The sequence below is a fragment of the Elephantulus edwardii genome, unplaced genomic scaffold (genome assembly GCF_000299155.1).
Source record: "Elephantulus edwardii isolate Elephantulus edwardi_28Jun2011 unplaced genomic scaffold, EleEdw1.0 scaffold00038, whole genome shotgun sequence".
NCBI classification, from domain to species: Eukaryota; Metazoa; Chordata; class Mammalia; order Macroscelidea; family Macroscelididae; genus Elephantulus; species Elephantulus edwardii.
Window position 1 is genome coordinate 16,671,346 of NW_006399788.1, and position 15,330 is coordinate 16,686,675.

Consider the following 15,330-nt stretch of genomic DNA (forward strand, 5'->3'; position numbering starts at 1 on the left):
AGTACTTAGTGCTGGTGCCAAGAGTGTTGATTTTGGAACTGAGCAAGCTGTAATTGTTAACAATTTCAGTCTCTTCTGCATCCATATCTTGCTGCCAGTTCGCTTAGTGAAAAGAACAGGGTCGGCTATGAGTCAGTTCTAACTTGACTGCATACAATATGCTAGCTATTCTTTACTTTCTTATTTATGTATTATTAAGCTCATTTTACAGAGAAGGAAACAAATCTTAGAGAAGTTAAGTAGAATATATTTGCTAGGAGTGAGAAATGAGTAAGAATTAAAAGGTTTGACTCTGCTCTCTCTTTGTAGCTGTGTGATATTAGACAAGTTACTCTCTTGCCTTGTATTTAACTTAATTGGTCTGCAGTTCTTTATCTTTTGCCATTTCTTGAGAATGTTATATAAATTAAATCACATGATACTTTATTTTTCAAGGTTGCCTTTTTTACCTGTGAGGTCCATCCAAGTTATTACATGTATCAGTGGTTTATTGCTGAATAATAATTTAATATAGCTGCCCAACACTGTGTTTTTCCTTTTTACCCACTGAAGAACACTTGAATTGTTTCAAGCTCTTTGCTATTACAAATAACTCAGAAAACAAACTCCCCACCATTGAGTTGATTTCAACTCATCATTACCATTGTTGTTGTTATGTGCCATCTAGTGTGATTCCTAGCGGCCCTCTGAACAACAGATCTGAACCCCGTCCTATCCTGTACCATCTTCACACTTCCTGACACACTAGAGCCCATTGTGGCAGTCACTGTGTCAGTCCACCTGATTGAAGATCTTCTTCTCCTTCACCGACATTCCACCCTTCCCAGCACCATGTCCCTCTCCTGTGAATACCTTTGAGCTGTGGTGTTGGAGAAGAGCACTGAACATCTCATGGATGGCCAAGAGAACAAACAGATATACGTTGGGCATGTTGTTCAGAGAGGCTATTCCTTGCAGTGGGACAGGGTTTAGATCTTTTATTCCTATGGTCACTATGAATCATACCCAGCGGCATTTTCTTTAGTATAATGTCAGTGTGTTTGCTCATTTCTAATTTGATTATTTGTCTCTTCACTTTTGAGTTTGACTGTTCTTTATATCTGCACATTGGGTGTTTTGGGTTTTTTCTTTTATTTATTAATCATGCTTTGGTGGTATGCCTAAGAACTCTGAAATCCTAGATGTAAGGTCCTAGATCTCAAAAAGATTTTTCCATTCTTCTAAAAATTTTATAGTTTCATATTAGCGTCAGGATACATTCTGGGTTAATGTTTGTGTAAAGTTTGGTTTCTCTTTTGCCTGTGATTATCCGTTAGCCTTAGCATCATCTGTTGAAAAGACTTTCCTTTCTTTTTGGAATTACTTTTGTCAGAAATCAATTGGCCGTATGTGTGTGGGTCTGTTTTTGGGATTTTTATTCAGTCTTGTGACCTTTCTGCCACTCTTCACTAATCCCACATTGCCTTAATTACTGTTACTATATACCAGCACTACGGCCATTGAATCTATTCTGATTCACGGCAGCCCTTCATTAGTTTCTAAGTCTGTAAATCTTTACGAAAGCAGAGGCAGAGGGGGTACTGCCCATCGTTATCCTTCAGAGAAGCTGGTGAATCCAAGTCACTGACCTTTTGGTTAGCAGCCCAACTCATTACTACTCCAAGTCTTAAATTTGAAAATAACGTGTTTCTTCCCATTTTCCGAATTGCTTTAGGTATTTTACTTCCTTTCCCCCCCATATAAATTTAAGATAATCATGTCTTATTATAAGTTGAAAGAGCAAGGATGTCAGTGTGTAAGAGACTGAGGTGCACCTGGTGCAATTCAGTGGTATTTTCAGTTGCTTCCTGTGCATGTGAAAGTTGGATAAGGAAAGCTAAAGCAGATTCAATGCCTTTAAATTTTGGTGTTGGTGAAGAGTATTGGGGAAAAAAAAAAGACTGCCAAAACCCCAAACACATTTATCTTAGGGGAAATGCATCCAGAGTGCTTCTTAGAGGCAAAGTTGGTGACGCTTTGTCTCACATTCTTTGGGCACATGATCTGTAAGGGACCAATCCTTGGAAAAAGATATCATGCTGGAAAAAGTAGAGGGCCAGTAAAAGAGAGGAAGAAGGCCCTCAGCAAGGTGAATCTACACAGTGATCGTAACAATAAGCTCAAGCATGACAAAGTTTGTGATGATAGCAAAAGATACAGTAAAATTTCTATCTATTGTTCATAGGCTTGCTATGAGTTATACTCAGTTTAAAAATCACTCAACAGCAACAACAATGGCTAATGAGATGTGCTTATTTGGGCATTCTCAATATTGACAGCACCTAACAACAACTATTAAATGTTTTGTTTGGAGTTTGATAGAGCTCTCTTTAAATTTATAGGTCACTCTGGGAAGAATTACCTGTTGAATTTTCTAATCCAGGAAGAGGGAACTTGGGTAGTCTGGTGGATAAGGAGTTGTGCTGCCAAGTGAAAGGCAGATGGTTCAAATCCTTTAGCTGCACCTTAAGAGAAAGATGCTATGTGATTTACTGCCTCTGAAAATCTGCTGAATGGTATAAGCTATGAGTCAGTTAGTTCCTACTTGAAGGTAACTTAACACAATAATAATCCATAAAGAGTGTATATCCTTCTTTCCCTTGCTCCCTGGTCCAAATGGCGGACAAAGCCACCTGGTGGGTGGTGTCAGAGATCCCTGTCCTGAAGACTAATGCCGGAATCTGAGATCGTGAGTTATGGGTGCAGCAACTAAAGGAGGAATACCAGTTCTTTATATGGTATGTGAAGAACAACAAGAACACAGACAATGATTGGTTCCGACTGGAGTCCAACAAAGAAGGGACTCAGTGGTTTGGAAAATGCTGGTACATCTATGACCTCCTCAAATACGAGTTTAACATTGAGTTTGATATTCCTGTTACATATCCCACTACTGCTCCAGAAATTGCAGTCCCTGAACCGGATAGAAAGACAGCAAAGATGTATAGGGGTGGGAAAATATATCTTACTGATCACTTCAAGCCTTTATGGGCCAGGAATGTGCCAACATTTGGACTAGCTCATCTCATGGCTCTTGGGCTTAGGTCTATGACAGGCAATATAAATCCCAGATCTGATTCAGAAAGGTGTGATCCAGCACAAAGAGAAATGCAATCAAAGAAGGATCAAATCACTGAGGAAGACCAGAGGGACCTTTGATAAATAAGGTTTCTTACTCATCTAACTGCTTCCCCTTTCCCCTTTCCATTCCTACTTGGAATTGCAGCAGGCAGTGCTGGGGGAAACCAATATGGTATTACTATTGAGTTTCTACTTTAGTCTGCAGAAGAGAACAGAAAAGACTAGGACCTTTGAAAACCAAGAGCCAATTACAAGCCCCTTCCCAGGCGGAGCAATGTAAAACCCTGGGGTAACTGAAAGTGGGGACATAGCCTTTTTTGGTTTCTGGAGATAACCATTAATAAAAGCTGTTTTCTCTGAAAACAAACAAACAAAAAAAAGAGTGCATATCCTTCCTTGTTTTCTTTCATTAGCATTTTGTAATTTGTAATAGACAAGTCCTGTTTATGTCTTCTTGGAATTATATAGAACCTGGTTTTAAAAAACTTTTTATTGTGATTTGAGTGAAAGTTTACGGAGTCCATTTCTGTTCAGCCATTCATACACATTTTATGACATTAATAATGATTTCCACATTATAACAGCATTCTCCTCACTCTAACCCTGTGATTCTTAATTCTATTCATTCTTATAAACTTTATCCTTGGGTAAATAATGTACTTTTGATCTTGCATGACTGATATAAGAAAAGAGTACCTCCCTGGCTTTCTTGTTCGCTTTATAAATCTCTTTATAAAGGATGATTAAAATAGTCTTGCTAGATTTGATTTGCTGCTATTTGTTAAAGATTTTGCATTTATTTTAATGAAGATTGTTAACTTGTTTTATTTTCTCATGTAGACTTTGTCTTATTTTTATGTCTGGGTAATCCTGACTCAGAGAAAAAGTTGGAGTGCATTCTCTCTTATTTTATGGAAGAGATTGTGTAAAATTGACTTTATTTCATCTTTAAAGTTTGATGATAATTTACTAATGAAACTCTCTGGCCTTGAGATCTCTTTTTTTAGAATGTTTTGGTAGTTTGTGGATTTGAGAAATTAGTTAATTCATTTCTCCAAAATTATAAACTATTACAATGGAATGTACAGAGACCTAGGATTGGAGAATAAAACAGGAAGAATTTGTATGGCATTTCTCAAGCTGAAAGAAATGAAAAACAATTTAAATCTTGAATGATTCCGAAAACATCAAAAGAAACTAGAGGGTCCACAGAATCACCGTACCTAAAAGAACTGGTGAACACTGAAATATTTCAGGAACTACCACGTTACCAAGAGTCAATGGTAAGGCAGGAAGAAGTCCAAAGCTACAGTGAAGGCACTGGCAAAAAAATAAAACCTCAGGAACCAATGAATACCCACTGACATATTTCAAAAGACAGCTGGAGCCCCAGATGCACTTACTAGTCTATGCCAGGAAATTTGGAGGAGAGCGACATGGCTGGCTGACTGGAAGGGATCCATATTGGTTCCCATTCCCAAGAAAGGTGATTTAACAGAGTGTGAAATAATAAAACAATATCCATCACAGGCAACTCAATGGCATGTAACAACAACATACTGTGTGACAGGTTTGGAAGCAGGAGCGGCATCCACTTCTCAAAAAACATGCGTCGAAAAACTCTGTGAACTTTGATAAATGTCAGTAGTTAAAGAAAGGCTCAGGCCTTTTGTACATAGGGTCTCTATGAATCGTTCTCGACTTGAAGGCAATCAGCAGCATCAAGAATATCACATGCAAGCAGAATACTGCTGAAGATCACACAAAGACATCTAGAACAGTACACAGACAGGGAAATGCTAGAAGTTCAAAGTGGATTCAGAAGGTGTCGTTGCACCAGGGATATTATTGCCCTTGTCAGATGCATCCTGGCTGAGAGCAGAGAACCAGAAAAATATCTATTTGTGCTTTATTGACTATGCAAAGGCATTTGATTATATGGATTATAACAAATTATGGCTAACATTGAGGAGAATGGGAATCCCAAAATACTTATTGAAATTATGCGAAATCTATACCTGGACCTAGATAGCTCTAGTGACCTAGTGGCAAGAAGCTGTGCTGTCATCCTGAAGGCATGTGGTTCAAGGCCACCAGTTGTTTTGCAGGAGAAGGATGGGCAGTCCCCTCCTTTTCAATTAACTGCCTCTGAAAACCCGCCAGAGGGTCAGCTGTGAGTTGGTTCCAACTCTGCGGTACACCACACAAAAACATGCACATATTTATACCAAGAAGCTGTTTTGTGAAGAAAGCAAGGGAACACTACATGGTTTAAAATTTAAAAAGGTGTGTGTCAGAGTTGTACTCTTTCTCTATACCTGTTCAGTCTGTGTGCTGAGCAAAGAATCAGTCACCTCTGGTATGCAAATGACACAGTCTTGCTTACTGTAATCAAACCCTGTAGCGTCCAATATGGATTGCATCTTAATGTGAAGAAAACTAAAAATCTCACCACTGGACCAGTAGACAACATCATGATAGATGGAGAAAATATTGAAGCTGTCAGTGACTTCATTTTACTTGGATCCACAATAAATACACTTGATACCAGCAGTCAGGAGATGTATTACACTCAGAAAGTCTGCAGTCAAGGACTTCTCCAAATTACAGAGGAGCATTGATATCAGTTTGAAGACTAAAATGCTCCTGATTTAGACTATGTTCTTTTCAATCACTTGCTATCCTTCTGAGCACTAGACAAGGATGAATACCAAGAAATATATTGATACTTTTGAATGTTGGTGTTGGAGGAGAGTACTGAATATCCTACAGAGCCAAATCCCATATTGCCAAAAGAGCGAACAGATATGTTTTGGAGAAGGTAAAGCCAGATTGCTCCTTTGAAGCAAAGATGGTGAAGCTCCATCTCTCGTACTAAGGACATGTTGCTAGGAGGTGCTGTTGCTTAGAGAAGGACATCATTCTTGGAAAGGAGAGGAAGACCTTCAGTTAGGAAGATTGATAAAGTAACTGCAGTAGTGGGTTTGTGTGTGTCAGAGATTATGTGAAGTTGGCACAGGATAGGACAAGTTTCAGATTACTGTGGATGGGGTTTCTATGAGTTGTATTCAACTCAGTGACACCTTATAATTTGTCAAATGGCCTAGTTGATGTGCAAAATAGAATTGTCTATAATTGTCCTTTTATTTTTTTAAATGTCTTCAGAGCTCTTGGTAACATCCCTTTTTTTCACTCTTGATATTGGTAATTTTGTTTTTTCTATAGATGTGTGTGTGTGTGTGTGTGTGTGTGTTTATCTTTACCAGTCCTACTAGAGGTTTATCAGTTTTCCTGCTGTCTTTCAAAGAACTAGGTTTTGGTGTATTTTTTTCCCCTATTGCTTTTCTATTTTCAGTTTCAACTGTTTTGGTTTTTATCCCCCTCCTCTTTGCTTGCTTTCACTTACTCTGCTTTTTCTTTTTTAAAGTTCCTGACTTTATTAATTGGATAGAGACTTCTTTTCTAATATAAGCATTTTGTTCTAGAAACTTCCCTGTAAGCACTGCTTTTTTTATAGCCCAGATTGTTTTGATTTTTTATATTTTCATTTTCAGATAGTTAAATATGTTTTGATTTTTTGTGTTTTCATTTTCGGATAGTTAAATATGTTTTCTCATTTCCCTTGTAATTTTATTTTAATCCATGGATTATTTAGTAGCATATTGTTTCATTTCCAAGTGCATGGAGAGTTTCGTGTAATCTTTCTTTTTATTGAGTTGTAGTTTAATTATTCTGAGAGAAGTATGATTTCTATTATTTTAAATAACATTTATGTTTTAATCTAGAATGTTGTTTATATTGGTGACTATTCCATGTAGAAGAAAAGAATGTGTTTTCTTCTTTGTTTATGGACTATTTTATCATTTCTGTTAAATTCCATTGCTTAATAATGCTTTTTTATACTTTTATATTCTTATTTTCTGCCCAGTAGTTCTGCTGAGATAGATAGATGTCAAAATCTCTAATTGTGGACTTGCCCTTTTAATGTCAGTTTTGCCAGTTTTTATTTCATGTTTTCAATCTCTTATTTCATACATATTTAGGTAGACTTTTTTAATATTAAAATTTAACTTCTTATTGTGATTCAAGTGAAAGTTTACAGAGAAGACTGGTATGCCACGCAAACCCTTATACATACTTTCTTTCCTAACACTAGTGGAAACCCTTGCTTTATCACCCTACTCTTTACTCTCTCACTTTGATTCTTGTTTTCCTTCGTCCTTCTTTCTTCTTTCCTACACCTTGAATTCTGTCCCTGGGACAGTGCACCCTTTTGATCTTGAATAGTTGATTGTTCTAAACACTGAGGATCTCCCCGGTATAATTGTTACCTTGTAGCTCAGTCTATTGTTTGGTTGAATGTTGTGCCATACGGATGAGCTCAGTTCCAGGTTCAACGGATGGTTGAAGGCTATAGTCTCAGGAAGTGTACCAGTCTTTATCAGACAAATAACCTGGCCATCTTTATTATTTTAGGTTTTATTCTACATTTATTTCACACTATATCCAGATCCTCTATTATGATCTTTTTCAGAGCTGTTAGCAGTGATAGTTGGGCAATCTCGTTCTTGTGTCAGAGTCACAGAAGTTGAGTTTTACAAGGTCTGTTAAGGCAGTTAGCAATTAATTAGTTCTATGCATCTTTCTTTTCCTTACTCTTACATGTTTCATACTGGGAGAGACTAACAATTGCATGTTAAATGACTCTTTTAAGGTTTTAAGACCTCAGGGCAGACTAATTTAGGTTGGAGAACATTGTTTCATGGGCTGTATTAGTCTGATTATTCTTAATGCCCCCCAAGATTATGATCCTAAGGTTCCATGTCCAGTGATAGTGATTTAGTCCCTTCGAATATTTGGTTAATGTTTGTTGTTGTTGTGTACTGTTGGTTCAGAACCTATAGCTGAGCCTTCAGCGGGCTTTCAGAGTGGTAAATCACATAGAGGAGATTGCCTATCCTTCTTATGCAGAGTAGCTGATAGGTTTGAAACACGTGCCTTTGGGATCTATAATCTTGCAGCTACTTACCAGTAGACCATCAAAGCTCCATCAGAGCTTGGTTGAAGAAGGTACATTTTGGTTCTATTCTATACATGAATATATTTGCAGCACATACAAATGCACATGTAGAAATGCCATCTGACAAACACAGGTTGGATCAGGGTATATCCCCTTTACTCACCTGTATCTGTTCATCTTACATACCTGTCTATATGTTTAGGATTCTTATGTGTTCTTAGTGATAATCTAACCAAAGAACCAAACTCACTTCCATTAAGTTGATTTTACTACAAGCAATCTTACAGTTCAGAGTAGAACTACATGAAGAATTTCCAAGGTTGTAAATATTTACAGAAGTAGACTGTCATATATTTCTCCTGTGAAGTGTCTGGTGGACCAAGCAACCAAACTTTCTATTAGCAGCTGAGTGTTTTAACCGTTATACTGTCAGGTCTCCTTGTTCTTGGTAAATGGACCCCAAGATCTGGAGGACAACCATCTGGCCAACTGACTGGAAGAGATCTATATTTGTTCCCATTCCTAAGAAAGGTGATCTGACAGAGTGTGGAAATTACCAAACAGTATCATTGATATCATAGACAAGCAAGATTCTACTGAAGATTGTCCAAAAACAACTGGAACAGCACATCAACAGAGAACTGCCTGAAGTGCAAGCTGGATTTAGAAGAGGCTGGGGTACTAGGGATATTATAGCTAATGTCAGATGGATCTTGGCTGAAAGCAGAATGTACCAGAGGAATGTCTATCTCTATTTCATTGACTCTGTAAAGGCACTTGTGTGGATCACAACAAACAGTGGCTGACTCTGAGAAGAATGGAATCCCAGAACACTTGATTGTGCTTATGCGAAACCTATACTTGGACCAGAAGGCAGTCATCGGAACAAAGCAAGGAAACATTACCTGATTTAAAATCGGGAAGGATTTATACCAGGGATGTGTCTTATCTCCATACATTTTCAGTCTTTATACAGATCATCCAGAAGGCCCATAGAGACCACTCTGTGAGGAGAAATGTCAGAACAGAACAAGGAAACACTGAATGGTTCAAAATTGGGACGGGTATGCATCAAGGATGTGTCATTTCCATATCTTTTCAATCTGTATGCGGGATAGATTATCCGGAAGGCTGGACTCTGAGGAGAAGTGTGGCATCAGGATTGGAGGTAGACTCATCAACAATCTGCATAACACAGATGACACAGCCCTGCAAGCTGAAACTGAGGAGAACCTGAAGCGCTTGTTGCAGAAGGTCAGGGATTGCAGCCTTCGATATGGATTGAAGCTCAACGTCAAGAAAACAAAAATTCTCACCCCTGGGCTGATTGGCAGTGTCATGATGGATGGTGAAGAGATTGAGATTGTTAATAGTTTTAGTTTGCTTGGCTCTACAATCAACACTCTTGATACCAGCAGGTACCAGCAGCCAGGAAATGAAAAGACAAATTGCCTTGGGAAAGTCTGCTGTCAGAGACCTCTCCAAGGTACTGAGGAGTAACGATGTCAGTCTGGAGACTAAGGTGTGCCTGATACACCTTAATGATCTTTGCTATGCTTCAGAGAGCTGGACAATAACTAGGGATGGTAGAGGAGAGTTGATGCCTTTGAGCTTTGGTGCTGGAGAAGAGTACTGAATATACCTTGGACTGCTATGAGAACAAACAAGTTCGTCCTGGAGAGGGTGAAGCCAGGCTCCTCCTTGGAGGCAAGGATTCTGAAGCTTTGTCTGACATACTTTGGACATGTTGCAAGGAGGAACCAGTCCTTGGAGAGGGACGTCATGCTTGGGAGGGTGGAGAGACAGTGCAGGAGAGGAAGACCTTCGCTGACATGAATTTATTCCATCACTGAGGAAATGGGGATAGGTGTGTTAGAGACAGTAAGTTTGGCAAGGGATAGAGCAGAGCTTAGGGCTGTTATACATAGAGTTGCTATGAGTTGTAGGTGACTTGATGGCACATAACAACAGCAACAACAACAGTGTCCTTAAGGACCTCTGGTGATACAGTCTGCTAGTTGCACTACTAACCCAAAGGCTGCTTATCTCATGATTCAAATCCATCAGCAACTCAACTTACAGCCTTGAAGATTTGCTGTAAGAAAACAATTTGATGGTGATGAACTTCGGTTTGAGTTACATCCCTCTTGTCTAATTTCCCCCTTGAAATCTTGCTTAATATTAACTATCTTTCTTTGGATTAATGTTTGCTTGGTGTATCATTCTCCATCCTTTGTCTTTTAATCTCCTGTATTAGTAATATGCACAAAACTTGGCAGCACAGTGCATTACATTATGGGCTGATAACCACAGAAACAGCAATCTCTGTAGGAGAAAAACGAGCAGCATTCTCCTGTAAAGATTTGTTGACTTAGAAACCCAGTGGAAGTTTGCTATGAATTGTAACCAACTCCATGGCAGTGGACTTGGTTGGTATTAGGTTAGCAATACAAGATCCTGCTGATTGTGCCACCAGAACCCCTATTGGTTTGAAAGTATGAACATAATAGTGTCACTTACAAATACAATAGTTGTTCAACTTTCTCAGGAGGTTACATTTAATTAAGAACCAAAGGAATCGAAGGAAGAAGTCTAAATTGTACTGAAGGCATTGGCGAAAAATAAGGCTGTAGGAATTGATAGAATACCAGTTGAGATTTTTTTTTCTTTGCCAAAAAGACTTGCTGTTTGTCTATGGCAAGAAGTTTAGAATATGGAAGCTAGCCAACTTGCTGGAAGAGATGCATATTTATGCCCATACTAACAAAAAGGTGAACCACAAAAGGATGCAGAAATTATTTAGTAGTCTGGTGGCCTACTGGCAAGAAGCTGCACTGGAACCCCAAAGGCACGTGATTTGACTCCATTTGCTGCTTTGTGGGACGAAGATGTGCAGTCTCCTACTGTGCGATTAACTGCCTCTGAAAACCCTCTGGAAACTGCCTCTGAAAACCTCTGAAAACCTATGTGTCATTTCCAATTCGTTGGCACTCAATCATTAGTATCACATGCAAGTAAAATCTTGTCCTTCAGGAGATAATGTTTTAAAAGGTTAAAGCAGAATATCCACCAAGAACTACCAGAAATTGAAACTAGATTCAGAAGAGGCTTTGGGGAGCTCTGGTGGCCTAGTGGCAAGAAACTACACTGCAATCCCAGAGGTACATGGTTTGAATCCACCAGATGCTCTGCTGGAGAAGGAGGGAAAATCTCCTTCTGTACTAGTCAGATTCGATTTCACGGTACACACAGAAGAAATAATAAAATTTTTAAAAAAATGGGGTTTTTTTTCTAAAAAAGAAGAGGCCTTGGAATGAGAGACATCAGTTACAACTATGAAATGGCTGAAAGCAGAGACTACCATAAAGATGTTTACTTCTTCTTTTCTGTCTATGTAAAGGCATGCAACTATGTGAATTGTAATAAATCATGGATAACATTGAGAACAATGGGAATTTTTGTTGTTATGTGCCATCAAGTTGCCTGTGACTCATAGCAACCCTATGTACAATAGCTATGAAACCTGACAGTCTCACTGACTCTGACACACCTACCCCTTTACCCCAGTTATTGTGTCAGTCTGTCTCATCCAGGGTCCTCCTCTCCTGTGCTGTCCCTTTGTCCTTCTAAGCATGATGTCCTTCTCCAAAGACTGGTCTCTTGGCCACATGCCCAAATTATGTGAGACAGATCTTAAAAATCCTTGCATCCAAGGAGAAACTTGGTTTCACCCTTTCTAAGACTGACCTGTTTGTTCTCTTGGCGCTCCATGGTATGTTCAGTACTCTTCTCTAGCGTCACAACTTAAAGGCATCGATTCTTCTGTCATCCTTAATCTTTGTCCAGCTCTCTGATGCATAGCAAGTAATTGCAAAGATATGGCCTGGATCAGGTGCACTTTAGTCTCTGGATTATAGAATATTTAATTATGCGTTTGCAGACCAGAAAGGCCAATAGCAGAATAAGAATCTGTATAGTATAAAATCAGAAAAGATATTCAACAAGTTGTATTTCATTATACTTATTCAATCTGTGTTCTGAGCAGATAATCTGAGAAGCTAGACTATGTGAAACATAGCATCAGGACTGGAGGAAGACTTAACAGTGACATGACTTCACTTGCAGAAAATGAAGAATTATTGATGAAGCTCAAAGACTATAATTTTCAGTATGGATTAAACCTCAACATAAAGGAAACAAAAATTGTCAAAAGTGGACCTAATAAACATCATGATAATTGGATATAAGATTGAAATTGTCGAAGATTTTTCTTTTTCTTGCATCCACAATCAACACCCATGGTAGCAACAGTCAAGAAATAAAAAGATAGGTTGCATCAGGCAAATTAGACATCAAGGACTTCTTTAAAGTGAGAAAGAGCCAACATGTCAGTTTATAGGTTAAAGTGGGCCTGACCTGAATCAGCGTATTTTCCATTTCTTCATTTGCGTGTGAAAGTTGTATAATGAGTAAGAAAGACCAAAGAAAAATTATTGCTTTTAAATTGTTTTGGAAAAAGTTCTGCAAGGGTTCTCTTGTAAAACAAAAATGGTAAGACTTTCATATGCTTTACGTATGTTACCAGGAAGGGCAAGAGCTTGGAGAGGACATAATGTTTGGAAAATAAGAGGGTCAGAGAAGAAGTTGTTGTTAGGTGCTGTCACGTTTAGGCATCCTTGTCAACCCTGTCCTGTCCAGTGCCATCTTCATCATCTCTGACACCCTTGAACCCATTGCTGCAGTCACTGTTAGTCCATTTTGTTGAGAATTTTTCTCTCTTTTGCTGGCCCTCCCACCTTTCCAACTATGATGTCCCTTTCAAAGGAGTAGCCTCTCCTAGCAACATAGCCGGAGTATGTGAAACAAAGCTTCACAATCCATGTCTCCAAGGAGCACTCTGGCTGCTTCTTCTCCAAGGCCTATATGTCTGTTCTTTTGGCAGCCCATGAAATATTCAGTGCTCTTCTCCAGCACCACAAGTCAAAGGCATCAATTCTTCTTTCATCCTTATTCATTATCCAGCTCTCGACAGCATAGCAAGTGTTAGAAGGGACCATGGCTTGAATCAGGTGCACCTTACTCCTCAAATTGACATCATTGCTCCTTGGTAATTTAGAGAGGATCCTGACAGCAGGTTTGCCTAATACATTATATCTCCTGATCTCCTAACTGCTGGTACCACAGATGTTGATTGTGGGTACAAGTAAGATGAAATTACTTACAATTTCATTCTTTTCTCTGTTTATCATGATGTTATTTGTCTGTCCAGTGGTGAGGATTTTTATCTTCTTGATGTTGAGATGTAATCTATATTGAATGCTGTAATCTTTGATTTTTTGCAGAAAGTGTTTCATATTCTACTTACTTTTCAGCAAGCAAAGTTGTGTCTTCTGCATAATGCAAGATGTTGGTCGGTCTTCCTCCTATCCTGATGCCACATTCTTCTTGGTAGAGCTATCTGGATGATTTACTCAGCATACAGATTGAATAGGTATGGAGAAAGGATCTAACTCTGCCACACACTTTTTCTGATTTTAAACCAAGCGGTTTTTCCCTTGCTCAATTAGAACAGTAGCTTCTTGGTCTAAGGATAGGTTTCCTATGAGCATAATTAGGTGTTCTGGAATTCCCATTCTTCTCAATATTCGCCACAGTTTATTGTGATCCACAGAGGCACATGCCTTTGCATAGTCAATAAAACACAAATAGACATTCTTCTGGTGTTCTCTGCTTTCAGTCTGGGTCCATCTGATGTCAGCAATGATATCCCTGGTGTCACAGCCTCTTTTAAACCCATATAAGAAAAGATAATCTTTATTGAGGTTTGTTGGCATAATGACTATGCCAGTGTGGGTTTAAGTACAGCAGAGATTGTGAGTAGGGAGCAGGATTGGGCCAGTTTTCATTCTAATGTGTGTGGAATTGCTATGAGTTTTAGCCGACTCTGACACATAACAACAACATCTCAATATCAAGAAAACAAAAATTCTCACCGCTGATGTTGTTATGTGCCATTGAGTCACCAGCACTCATAGCGAACCTATGTACAAGAGCTCTAAACACCATTCTATCCTGTGCCAACCTCGCCGTCTCAAACACACTCATTTCTACCACTCCAATCACAGAATCGATCCATCTCATCAAGGGTCTTCCTCTCCTGGGCTGTCCCTCCACTCTCCCAAACATCATGTCCCTCTCCAAGGACCAGTCCCTCCTTGCAACATGCCCAAAGTATGTCAGACGAAGCTTCAGAATCCTTGACTCTAAGGAGCAATCCGGCTTCACCCTCTCCAGGACAAACCTGTTTGTTCTCCTAGCAGTCTATAGTATATTCAACACTCTTCTCCAGCACCACAGCTCAGAGGCATCAATTCTTTTTCTGTCATCCCTATTCACTGTCCAACTCTCCAATGCATAGCATGTAATTCCAAAGACAATAGCCTGGATCAGGTGCACCTTAGTTTCTAGCCTGACGTTGTTGCACTTCAGTACTCTTGAGAGGTCCCTCACAGCTGACTTTCCCAATACAATTCGTCTCTTGATTTCCTGGCTGCTGTTACCAAGAGTGTTGACTGTTGAACCAAGTAAACTAAAAATGTTAACTGTCTCAATCTCTTTACCATCCATACTGATGCTGGCAGTTGGCCCAGTGGTAAGAATCTTTGTTTTCTTGATGTTGAGCTTCAATCCATATTGAAGGCTGCAGTCATTGACCTTCTGCAGCAAGCGCTTCAGGTCCTCCTCAGTTTCAGCAAACAGGGTTGTGTCATCTGCATAACACAGATTGTTGATGAGTCTACATCCAATCCTGATGCCACACTTCTCATAGAGCCCATCCTCCTGGATAATCTGTTCCGCATATAGATTAAAAATTAACTGGGTATTAACCAGTAGTCTTGGTGTCATGGCACAGGGGAAAGATGTTCATGGAAGCAATTAGCTACATAGCTACATATTCCATGTTACTGTTGTTATAATGTGCTACTGAGTTGGAACCATGGCTGACCCTCCAGTGGGTTTTCAGAGGCTGTAAACTGCAAGGAAGGAGACGGCCCAACTTTCTCGAAAGAGCGGTTTGTGGATTTGAACAGCTTGCCTTTACTTTGTCAGTGCAACTCTTTACTATCAAGCTCCAATCCTTGACTTTTCTTATTCTGTTGCTCCAGAGGAATAGAAACTAACTGTATACT

At 39.2% G+C, this 15,330-nt stretch overlaps 1 protein-coding gene and 1 pseudogene across 1 annotated transcript in view; both read left to right on the forward strand.

Annotated features, from left to right (window-relative positions):
• Nucleotides 1–15,330, forward strand: part of FZD3 (frizzled class receptor 3) — a 118,622-nt gene that overhangs the window by 18,862 nt on the left and 84,430 nt on the right. The window lies entirely within an intron of this gene.
• Nucleotides 2,656–3,205, forward strand: LOC102865631 (annotated as a pseudogene).